Raw genomic sequence first — 7,838 nt, forward strand, 5'->3', positions numbered from 1 at the left:
TTACTCCTCTAAGCTAATCTAGCTATCTCCCAGCCATGACTCCTAATACTTGCAATTAGGACTTCTATTTTCCAGCTGAATGCTAAAAAAATCTTTCTTCCTCTTCTTCCTCCTCCAGGCAGATATGCTGCTGGATGCTTTCACCAAGGCTTTAACTATTAACTACTACTCTCTCTCTTCTCCACTGACTGACCGAAGTTCCATGCAATTCTCTTCTGTCATGCCATTGTGTAATCAGAATTTATTGAGAAGACAGAGAATAAATGGTAAGAATTGTTACACAAATTTGAGACAGGTGATTCTTGACATAAATGCCATGCCTCGATTAAATCAAGAGATAAGGGTAGGGAAAATGAAACTGCCTGCAGTTTCATAAACTGGGTTCTCTCAGAGGATTCAAAATGCAAAGAAAATCATGAAGTTAAGTTGAAATAGCCCAATCAAGACTTCACTTTACTTAGATAGGCCAGAGTTTTTATAGTCACAGGAGAAACCAAAACCAAATCTCTAGATTACATGATATTTGCATAACATAAACACTGCAAAAAAGTTTCAGGTGCCAAAGTCTCCAGGTTTGAAAGGTCTTCAGGCTGTGGGCATACTCAGGGAGTGGGAGGTCTCGGGCGGGCGGCTTCTTCAAAGACAAACTGACAGTCTGCAGAGAGCATTTGTCTTAGCTCCCCAGGTGGTAGCCTCTAAGCAGAGACTGCCACAAGTCCGATGGCTGAGGGAAAGGGGGAGGTAACAGGAAAACAGCATTTGAATAATGCAAAGATAACTTTTATACAATGCAAAAAACATTGTGTCTACACATTCTTGCTGTCTTCATACCCCATGTTGGGTACCAGTTGCCTTTCATGGTGTTTCCCCACCCATAGCAGAGTGGCTGGCCTTGAATCACAACCATGGAGCCTGAGAGGAGAAACATGGACTGGGAACTGATAAACTGCAAGCTTTGGTGAACATGGCAAAACAGACAATCAGAAAGCAGTTTCAGTGAGACAGCTAATTTTAATTGAGAAACAAAGGCTATTAAACCTGTGGGAGGTGAGCTATCAGTGTAAGCATACATCATTGGCCAGGGCTGGGGGTACTAGGCATTTCTCATTGGCATAAGGTGAAATTCCAGGTGCTGCTAGACATGACTTTATAAAGAGAATGGACATTTACCTGCCTTCCGGACTATATGACCTTCTGTGTTGGAGCAAAGGTTCGTGGGAGTCACAGCTATATGTACTGAGACACACAGGACCTGGGTAGGGCTTGGGGTAACAATGCTACTCCTGCCAATCTCAGGATGAGATTTCTGGGGTTTGGATGTGCCTTGATCCTTTCTTGCTCTGGGCCTATTCTTCTCACCCCATAGCTCCTGAGCCTACAGCTTCAGACAAAGTAGAAGTTGTAGACTGTAACTCAACTTTGACCACTGATTTTTACTTATGTCCAGTGATATGTGCATGCCCATTCAGCCACAAGAATGTGTGCATACTCATATACATACATATAAATATGAATTTGTAAGAGTTCATATTCTTTATTGCTTTATTGAGTTTTAAACCTGATGATTTAATTTTTTATGCCTGATAACTATAGAATTGTATTCCTTTAGGATTTTATAACACCTGTCTGATTATCTTTGAGAATTTTCAAATTGTAAATTGGTCTCTACATTTATTTACTCTGTCAGTTTTGCTAAGCTTCCTATTGATATTTTATATTTATCTTATAGGTTTTTTTTATAAATTTTAAAGACATACACTGATTCTTGGCCAGCTAGTATATAATTTTATCCCTGTCCCCAACTCCACAATGCATTTGATAAAGAGAAATGTGCTAAAATTTTTTTTTTGTTTATGGTTTTATAATATATTGTATAAGGTATATGTGTGTGTATGTGTGTTTCGGTGTATGTCTGTTTGTACATATATATGTGGGGGGGCCTGTATGTGTTTGTTTCTGTATCTCTGCTCATACATTTCTGCCTGAGCATGTGGAGTCAGAGTTTGACACTGGGCATCGTCTTCTGTCATTCTCCGCCTATACCTTCACACAGGTGCTAGGGATCCAAACTCAGCTCCCTGTTCTTGTGTGACAGGCACTTTATCAACTGAGCCTTGTCACCTCTCCAAACATTTGAGATCCTAATTTTACAAGTTTGCAGCTTCTGAGATTATTGCAGTGTATATAATCCTGCCTCTTTTTCAAGTTTGTGGGATTGCTTTGCCAAGTAAAATTCCTATTAGTTTACTTTGTAAATGGAAGATTGATTCTCCAGTGAGGTTAGAAATGACTCTGCCTGCTCCTTTTACAGAGTGGCCTTTGCTTTAGGGCAAATAAGCCTCACTGGGTGTGACAGTCTGTTCCTGTTCCTCCTGCTCCAAGTTCATTTCCTGGCTATACTTTTGTTATAGTAAGGATTCCAGTCCAAGGGGAAGCCTGAGATGATGCTTTCTGCTCTTCTGACCAGTATTCATTCTTAAACATGTTAGAATTAGTGTGACAGTTCTTAGGAAATCAAAGAAAAACTGTTGAAAGTTGGCATACATAAATTGTAAAAGTGCACTTTGAAGAATGCATAAATAAAAATGAGGTAGACTGTGGAACTGTATGGGCACAGGGTGTTATCAAACCACAGGGAGCAGGTATTTCAATCTACTTAATCCATCACTTCTTTGTATTTGAAACGTGAATATTCCCTTTCTCTGGATTCTGTTGGTCTGCACATTAATTTGATAGAAATTGTGAACTATAGGATAAGTTTCCCTCTACACAAGACTTCCTGGACCATCTATTTTACCCCACTTTCATTTATATCAGTCATCTTGAAATGCTGTCCATGTGAGTCCCACACATCTTTTAATAACTTATACCTAATTTCTCATAGTTTTCCTAATTTTCATGGTATCTTTTTAAAAGAAGATTTCCTTTGTGCTTAATATGGTGATCTGTTTTATATACAGTCAATATTTATGGTGAACTTATCAACCTACCTTAGAATTTCTAGACTTTCCATTCATCTCATTTTTTATTTTGTGAAAAAGCAAAGTTTGTGAATTGTGGCAATTTTCTTATTTCTCTTCTGGTCTGTGTACAATTTAAAGACCTTCTATACTAATGGTAAATGAAGGACAATAAGCATGGGTTAGAGATCTACAAAGGATTCCTAACAGTTACATGGACAGCTAATTCATCACTCTTGTTTCACAGATCCTTCTTTAAGATCAAGAATGTCATTACTCAATCATTGTATTTTTCTATCACATCAACTTTGTTAGTATTTTTTTCAGTACTTTTATTAATATCTTCTGCATCCTCAATGGCACTTTTGCTCATTTGTAAAACATCTTTCTTTAAGTGAATATTTTAGAAACATTGCCTGATTTTCTGTTAGTTTTTATTCTACAAATTTTATGCAATTTTATTTATTCCAGATGTGTTTTGAGACATTGAATTCTGATATGAATCATTTTGAGTTCATGAATAAAATACCACAAGCCTCTTATTTCTGGATGCATGCCTTCAATTCTTCACCTAATATAAGATGCTTATTTCAAAGTGAGTTTTATGCCATAGGTGATCTGGTACATGGAACTTGCTTAGAATGATAACTAGGATTGTTTCTAAGCTATACTCTTTTAAAAATGTTATCTAAAGTTCAGCTCTCTACAACATTTCCTACATGCAGGAAAGAGCCCAGTTTTTCTCCAAGCTTTTAAGTCTATCACAACCTACTGAGAGGATAACAGGTGCTAGACTCATATCTATAACATAGTGAATGGTCAAACACAACATTAGTGCTTTAAGGAGAGAGGATAAGCTAATTGATTAATTCTTTTCCTTGGGGTTAAGCTGTACAGAAACAGAGAAGGATTCATTGAATAGATAATAAATTTGCTTCCTGTCATGATAAATTTAACACCTTGTAAGAGAAGATCATCAGGCAGTAAGGAAGGTGAACGTTAAATGATTAAATACAATTCATGTCTGTGAACACCAGGGTTTTTATTCAAATGTGTTTCCAGTTCTGCATTTTAGACATGTTTAATATTATGCAGAATTAATCATAAGGTATTCAAATAGGCTGATGAATTTTAAACTGAACATAGTGCTTGCTCCCAGAACCCTACAGACTACCTTGAAAGGGTATCTACTTGCATCTTTTATTTTCTATTTCTTATGCAGACCAATTCCAGTGAGGCTGAGAAATGACTAATGTCCTATTGTCCTTCATTTAGATATAAAGGTCATAAGAATTCCTTTGAACATTAACTTTCTACTTTACAGAGCTTTGTGCTCAAGACTCGTTCAAGCTTGTCTTTCTAATGAAACCCTTGGTCCAAACAATTGGCCACAAAAGGAGAACAGAAGGTTAATGCATGTCAGAGAACAGAAAACAATTCAATCACTACAGTGAGTGAATATAGATTTTTTTTTATTCTCCTTGAATTCTTCTGTGAAATTTTTAACACCGCTCTCTCTTTCTACTGATAGCCATATACAAGACCTATATGAAAAGCATATGAACTTACCCTTCAGCCCACAGTCTCTGTTCTTTACATGGTGGTAGATTTGGTCATAAATGCATCCATCACTGAGCCTAAGGCATTGGTTAAATTCTACTCTGATTGTGCCTCTTTGAAATATGAACATTCCCTATATGATTGCTATTATAATGTGATAAGGCCAATTCTACCAACCAGTCACACAGCTTTATCCCATCACTTTAGCTATTTTTACTCACCATTAATTGTATCACTTGATCTCAGTAAACTGTTTCCTATTTAATGATAAATAGTGACATTTAATTATATAGGAATTTCTGTGACTTAGATTTCCTAATCACAGTGCCCCCCCCAACCTTACCATTCTTTAGTTTGAGTGAAATAGTGTAGTCAGAAAACATATCCAGAAAGAATTGGTGGCAAGTGGTACATGAAAAATATGAATATGAAGGAACGTTCTTTATGATAATTTAAAGAGAGAGGAGTCCAGATAATTGTATAACAGAAAAATTATTTAATATTCACGGGAATAATTAGAAAGTTGGAAAACAAAATTGGCGTAGGATTTAAAATTGGTGTAGGATATACTTTTTGAAGTTAGAAAGGAATGAATGTTCAGTAGCTTGCTATATACAAAGTACCACACATTCAGAGATATGGACTATAAGCAAAGCATTATCAACATGCAGTTCCTATCAGGGCTTAAACAAGAGGGGCTGAGTTTGTTTGGTGTCATCATAAGCCATTTGCATTTTTAACCTGAAAGAAGGGGAAAATATTTAAATATTCAAAACTTAGTCAGGGACCAAGGGTCATTTTTCAGTGTAATGTAGTTGTACAAATACTTATAATCTGGCCTTAGCTGGAACAGATTGCAGCCTAAGCTTCACTTTCTCCTGAGTACTTAGATTTGCTTCCGAAATGGATCATTATCACTAAGGCTAGTTTTATGTCAACTTGACAGAAGTTAGAGATATCCTAGAGAAGAGAGCCACTATTGAGAAAATGCCTCCATAAGGTTGGGATGTAGACAAGCCTATCGGGCATTTCCTTAATTTGTGATTGATGTGGGAGGACACAGACTATTGTAGGTAAAGCCACCCCTGGGCTGGTAGTCCTAAATTCTATGAAAATGCAGATGCAGCAAGCAAGCTGCACTCTTATCTTGCCTCTGCATCAGCTCCTGCCTCCAAGTTCCTGCCCTCACTGCTTTTGATCGTGGTGTTACATCTCCAACAACCCTAAATAAGGCACTGTGACTTGTTTTTCCAATTTATAAAATGGAGAGAATTTTACTGGAATTACAGAACACTTCAGAAAGTGGCTGCTTCAGTGCCAGGCAAAAATGTGCTTTTTAACCCTCTTCAGTAGCAGTATTACTGAAGCTAAAAGTCTCCATGCATTTAATACTTTCCTGCAATTTAGGTAGAGGATTGTCCAATATGGGCATGAAAATATGGTGGTTCCTTGTGAGATACTGAAGGGAAAAGAGTGCACTCATTGAGATCCTGCCTTGCACACATCCACAAAAGCATCATATGTGGATAAAAAAAATCAAATAAAGTTTCATAAAGATCAGCAACAAAACAATCATCTCTAATCTTTCCGGCCTTTGGGTAATGAGTGTATTGACTAAATGTAAGTGAACAAAATTTAATGGATAAAAACAGGAAACACACTGGTGACCAGTGCCCAGGCACTGGCTTCGCAGCACCATATGTTTGTAGGTGGCGATGGATGACTTCAAGCCAGGGCAGACTAAGGTGAAGTCTGTTCTGGTGGACTTCATCATCAGCTCTGGCCTCAAGACCATGGCCATCTTGAGTTATAACTTGGGCAACAATGACAAGTAGAACCTGTCACCTGTCTGTACCACTGCAGTTGTGATCCAAGGAGGTGGTGACAAAGCAATGTGGTGGACAACATGGTTCAAAGCAACCATCCATGTGTTCTACACACCTGGAGAGGAGCCTGACCACTGTGTGGTGATCAAATATGTGCCTTATATTGTTGACAGCATGTGTGGCCTAGATGAGTATACCTCAAAGCTGATGGTGGGTGGGACAAACACCTTGGTGCTCCATAATACCTGTGTGGACTCGTTCCTGACTGCACCCATCATACTGGACCTAGTGCTGCTGCTAACAAAGCTGTGTCAGTATGTGAGATTCTGCACAGACTCAGACTTGAGCCTCAGGGCTTCCATGCAGTACTGTCAGTGATCAGCTTCCTCTTTAAGGCACTGCTTGTGCCCCCTGGCAGCCCTGTGGTGAATGCCTTCTTCTGCCAGCACAGCTGTATCAATATTTTCAGAGCTTGTGTAGGGCTCCCACCCTAGAACCACATGATGCTAGAGCACAGGATGAAGCATTCTGGCCCAGGCATCAAGCCAGGAGAAGTGGCGGCCACCAGCCCACTGCCTTGCAAGAGAGTATCCACACTTGCCACCAATGGCTGCAACGGTGATGTCAATAGACACCCGCAGCACTGCCACCAGAGCTGTCCATTGGTTAAATCAAGTGATCAGGCCCTTCTATCCCCAGTGCCTCCAACCATTGTATTACAGACCTTGCCAAAGACAATAGAAGGTCCTCCATAAAAAAATAAAAAATAAAAAATAAAAATTTTAAAAAAGAGTCAAAACATCCCTATTCGTAAATGATATATTTTGACCTATGTGGCAGGATATAAAATTAACATAAAACTAGGGTAGATGACTTAATATTGTGAAAATTTTTCTTGCCAAAAAGAATCTACAAATTTATTGTAATGCAAATTAAATTCCCCATGCCAGTCTTAAAAGAATAAATGTCATTAAAAAAATAAAAACCTACAAACAAATGTTGGTGAGAATATAGACAAAAACAACATACATAAATACATATATCCAGAGCTATGTGCATATCAATGTTTACTGTAGCACTTATTCACAAAACTAAACTATGGAACCAAACTAGGCATCCAACAGCAGAGGAATGAACAAGAAAAAAAATAGACACATACATGATGGGACTTTTTTAGCTGTAAGACCAAACATGTTTTTTAAAAGGAAAATAGATATGAATAGATATAATCATATAAAATGATTCAAGAGTCTGAAAAAGAACATCTTTATGATTGCTTATGTTGTATAAAACCATATGAACAATTTGTTCATATATATGCATGTAGTCATAAAATGCTGTGGGTTAAAATGGTGTCCTGCATCCAGTCCAGAGCTAGGGCACTGGCTAAGGGGGGAACTCAGAAAGTTTGACTGCACATACCCCACACCTCCAAGGGCAAGCATTGGGATGTGAGAAGCTGCAGGATCCACTTCGGGAATGGGGAGGCACA

At 38.1% G+C, this 7,838-nt stretch overlaps 1 pseudogene; it reads left to right on the top strand.

Moving 5' to 3' along the window:
* The first annotated feature begins 1,158 nt into the window (after nucleotides 1-1,158).
* LOC116074489 lies at nucleotides 1,159-7,101 on the top strand (annotated as a pseudogene).
* Nucleotides 7,102-7,838: the final 737 nt, after the last annotated feature.

The sequence above is a fragment of the Mastomys coucha genome, unplaced genomic scaffold (assembly GCF_008632895.1).
Source record: "Mastomys coucha isolate ucsf_1 unplaced genomic scaffold, UCSF_Mcou_1 pScaffold3, whole genome shotgun sequence".
Taxonomy (NCBI): domain Eukaryota; kingdom Metazoa; phylum Chordata; class Mammalia; order Rodentia; family Muridae; genus Mastomys; species Mastomys coucha.